This window comes from Perkinsus marinus (assembly GCF_000006405.1).
Source record: "Perkinsus marinus ATCC 50983 genomic scaffold scf_1104296933698, whole genome shotgun sequence".
NCBI classification, from domain to species: Eukaryota; Perkinsozoa; order Perkinsida; family Perkinsidae; genus Perkinsus; species Perkinsus marinus.
Genome location: NW_003215060.1, coordinates 16,473 through 21,737, shown reverse-complemented (window position 1 = coordinate 21,737; position 5,265 = coordinate 16,473).

Sequence of the window (5,265 nt, the reverse complement as noted above, 5' to 3'; positions counted from 1 at the left end):
CTTTTTGAAATGTGGTCGGACAGAAAATATGCTGGCTGCAGTTCAGGATCCTTTACGCAACTTGAAAGTGACTGGCGCCGCCATTGCTGCCGCTGGAGACAGGGGAAGGGAGAAGAAGACATTGGCAATTGAGGGTCGCTCATTGGCTTTAACTGAGGCTGTATTTTGGATATTGGGATGCAACTATGTCCATCTTTGTTCTCGATATATACATATCAATACTGGCTATAAGCAGGATAGAGCTGCCATTTTGAAGAGAGACACGCATCAGTTGCGACCTGGGATCGATGTTGATGCGATCCCCGCTATTGAGGTGCGATATGCTCGTGAATTTCCTCGCGAACGAGAGTTCTTCGTAGCACAACAACATACGATTAGCGATTGTGTTACAAGTAACATTGTTCCAGACGCTGTATCCATTTTCGGAGTACGCCCCCCAGAATTGCTCTTCTTGGATTCTTTGAAAGTGTATTTCGAATGCACTGTGAGGAAGCAAATTCCTAAACGGTTACTCCGTGAAGGTGATCAAATCCGAGAGCCAAATGATTTACTCCTTCGCTTGAACTTGTCAGAATGTCCCTGGATAGATGGCTTCGACAATCAGATCAAGATTCTCCCCAATTGTATATCACGTGTTAGAGATGCAGCTCTCACTTATGCTCATCGTGGAGGATACTATGACGCACCCTGGTATCAACTCGCTATCTCTGTAGTTGATGAAATTTTGACGCCACTCTTGCAGTCTAATCCCCCAGTGGATCTAGTCGAGCGGTTTGTAGCACAAGGTGATACCATGCCACGTGTTGCGGTCCTTTCCAATCCTCTTCCCCGGTATGCAGACAGGTTTTTAATCCATATTATCCTCTCGCTGGGTCACTATGCAAGTGAAGTAAGCGTGTTCGGTGGCGCCAACTTGCAACAGGCGTTTTATATTGCCGGTCTTGTGGCCGATGCTGAACATCCTACGATGGAAGAGAAGAACCGTATCTTACGACGTTATGTACTCGAACAGTTGCTCTACATGCCCGGAGGTACTGTATCGTTCGATAGACATTTGATACATGCCGACAATGCTCTAACTACTCTTCTCATTGATGGTGATTTGCAGTATTTAACCACCCCATTGGTATTACGCACTGAGTTGCAGCCTCAAACTCTTCAAGCGCTTACCACGCGAAGGCTTGAGACTAGGCGGAGTTTCGCTGAAGCTCTGCATTTTCTGACCAATCCTATCTATGATCTACCATCTGTCGAAGATCTTGTGCACACAACGATGCACAACCCTCTCATGTGGGAACCACAGATTCGACAAGGTGATACTCAGACATTACAGTCTCTGGAAGAGCAGCAGCAGGCTTTGCGATTGGGTATTGCGGCCATAGATAGGTTTAGATGGGGACAAGCGGCTTTTGTAAGAGCCCCTATCCTGCTAGGCCCTCCTGGCAGTGGCAAAAGTTATATCACTGCGCATTGGGGAGCATATGCCTTAGCAAAAGGTCTAAATACCGTTGTCACCAGTGTTTCGAGTGAGCGGGCTGCGGCTTTAGGTGGTCAGCATATTCATCTGATCTTCTCTATACCAGTATCGAATGATTTGACTCCTAGAACTATGGCTGAAAGAGCGCTGATGAGATTAGCTCGGGATCCAGTCAAAATGACATGGTTAAGATCTATACAGGTGTTCATTCATGAAGAAATAGGTACGGAGGGTGCCGAAATACTTGATGTTCAGAACAAGATATTACAGTTCTTACATAACTCCCCACTTCCTTTCGGAGGTGTTTTGCTGATGGGTAGTGGTGACCCGAACCAGTTGCCACCAATCAAAGAAACCCTTCTTTGGACTAGCCCATCAGTCATAACTACCATGCAGCTGTTCATGCTTCATAAGTTTGTTAGATCGTCCAATGACGAGGATTTGCAAGAAGTGTTGACCTTGTTCCAAAAGCTGCAACCCACCGATCAGGATATACAACGTATACAGGAACTCATACGTGAGCGATGCCGATTCGTGAATCACTGGGATCAAGTCCCTCCTGAAGCGCTCCAAATTTTTGGTCGTCATCAGGCAGAACATGAAGCGATCAAGCGTCAGGTAGACAAGATAATGGCTGATCAGACGATTCAAAAAGTGACTTCGGAGTCGATAGATCAGTATACTCTTGATGGTGGGCATGTCTGGGTTTCAGTGAATCAGGATCGTTTAGTAAAGCGCATGAATCGTAAGTTGCAAACACCTCAAAGTATTACATTATACGTTGGAGCAGTTATGCGATTCACTTGCAATGACATTGCTTCTAGGCGTGCCTTTCATCAGAGTCAGTTGTGCGTGGTTCGGACCTTGCCTATTATGGGCGGTCCGATTGGTCTCAGAGTTGCTCCTCCTGGTCGCCGCGTAATTCCTCAGTCTGAGCAGGAGTTTATCGATCAAGATTGGCAGGAGCTCCGGTTGTCAAGAGCATTCACAATGCCAGAAAAACTGGAAGGGAATATGCTCGTTAGAAGAGAGCAGTATCCTATCAGGCATTATATAGCTTCGACTATTCACAAGGTAATGGGTGACACCCTTGGTATGATTGCAACCCAGATATCTGAGCACGGTTCTGTTTATAAGCTTTGGTTGAAATCACAGCTTTATGTTATCATATCAAGAGTGCGATCCATGAATAACATAATATTCGTCGGACCTCCGAGTGAGACTATGAATGCAGTCAGATCGCTGTTGACGCAGTCAACTCAGTGGGACGCATATGTGCGACATGTTGTTGGAGTCTTAACTTCTTCTAATAGGCAACTGGCAATCGATCAAATGCCTCGACATGTGCTGTTTAACGACCGTCCGTTCAGACCTCGAGATACCCCAATACCAAATGATCTCGCGAGCTACGTGTATTTGCTGGTGTCGACCCAGTATCCTTCCCATTCCTACCTAGGAGAGACCATTCGACTACGCTCTCGTGTAGAACAGCATAACCAAGGAGCAGCCGCAGGTTATACAAGTTCGCCACACTTATGCCCTTGGGGCGTATTAGCGTATGTAGTCGGATTTGATGAGTCTGCAGATGTGCAAAGGAATCAGAGAGACCGTTTACATGTAGAACATACTTGGGACCAAACCAGCCGAGGGTTCCACGGCCAGCGACCCACACCGGTTCAGATTCTCCAATCATGGGAGTACGCTTTCACTCATTATCTGAGAAACAATTTTCCAAATCTTATTCTCGTCCAATGCGGTGATATCTAAGCTGATAAGCGAACGAACTACCATTAGGCTGTGGATGCGTTAAACGTTATATATTTATATATAGGGGACACGCGCGTAGGGATTGCGGCTCATCTGACTCTATTTTCTTTGCTGGAATAGAGTTGAGACACCCACTGCATGAAGCCATCTCCAGCCTGTGAGGTTCCTACCCCGGAGGGTTACTCACTTCAGGACACATTGTGTCCGGTGCTACGGCTGCAGTGTGGGAGCCACTTGTGGAGACTGTCCTGCAACCCTTCGGGGTCTATCAGGATCATTTTGTTCTTGGTAGGGCAATCTCTGCGCTTATTTCGTTTGTAACATTATCATATATATCGAGTCGCTTCATCTTGTATACTTTTCATATCTCGTATTAATATCCGTATTACATGTGTTTAACTTGTTGTCCCCCCGGTGAATACTCGCTCGCTCGAATGATATTGTTATGTACGTCTGAGTGAGTCATTGAACACCATGCCGATGAACTTTGCAAGGTCCAAGTTGTGTTTGTGCTGTCTCATTTTGTCGAGAGTATAAGATCTGATTCTCTGCAAACTCCAGGATTTCGCCTGTCTCATTCATGGTCATCTTGAAAGTACGTGTTTGATGTATGTTGAGGATGAGCCTTAGCTATCGACGACATTATGCTCACGTACGAGCGATATTGGTGGAGCTGGCCCTGATGGAGTTCATCCTGTCCTAGAGCTCCCTCTGCAGAGCATTCCAATGCAGAATGGCCGACATCTTGTTCAACGTATAGTTAGGGACAGAGAAGCCGCTGGGATCTAGATGGTCGGCCCCGTCTTGACTCAGCACTGGCTTTATCCTATGCCGCTTTCCGAGGCCGTGAGGCTCAGGTTTGCGAAGGAACTTCGTGCAGGACAACCCACTTATTGAATCATGATCACAGCTCACTTCTTCATATTGTTCTTGCTGATATCTCAACTTGTATTTGATAAGCATGCTACTTGCCTGATGACTAAGAAACACAGATTGGTGAGAATCCAGAGTTTGGCCAGAGTTGAATGTAGTAGTATTCACAAATCTTCGCTACTTATACGTATCGTAATATCCAATCGAGTATTCTTGTCTTTTTGATTCGGCAACTCTCACAATTTGTTCCTAAAGTTCGGCTGCGATGTGACATGGATCATTCTGGGCACCGTTACTTTTGACTTTGAGCGTATAGTATCCCGAATGTTATATTCATTACTGTAGGGAGGGATTCATTTCTTGTTTAGTGTATATTTCATAACATTATGCTAGTCGTATCCTTCGTACTGTCGTTGTTCCGCCGGGATGTCGGGGGGCCCCGTGAAACGGGTACCGACTTCCCGGCTGCTATATCATTGAACCACTTCTCCTCCACACGACTTGAATTGGGTTAATTCAATCAGTGGGTTTCCTGTAATATCAAATTTGATAGACAATTATGTTCACTGTTTTCGTGCTTAGTTGTTCTTTGATTTTGTTGTCATCTACAGGAACGTATCAAGTGCATAATGTAAGTCAACCGTTGTCGGTCATCCATCGTAGCTTATCCACATATTCACCACGTACAGTGTCGCCGAATGAGTTGCATTGTAGCAGTAGTAGCATCTTCTCCGTGACCTTCTGCCAGGAGTAGAATGCAGCAACGAGGTATACCGGAGTGCTGTCACTCAAAAAGCCACAGAGAATACGGACTGCTCTACGAGTGCGTGATTCGGCTTTGATCGGGTAATCAGTGCGCCATATCCCAAGTTGCCTGCCCTCCCCCAGAGGTGATACTGCTAACTCCTCCTCCTTCCCTGGTAGGGCCTCATTGATACTGCTCTCATCACTACTGACATCAATATCGTATAGACTCTCGGGTACTATACTAGCCGTTGAGGAACGACGGGTACTAAAGCTTGAAGTGGAAGACCTGCTATGCGTAAGGCCTCGACCGATCTTCCTGGAAACGATCTTGATCGTTCTATCTCGCTTCACACGAAGTCCTCTGATAAACATGAAGATGCTCCAAAGATGCTTCCTCATCG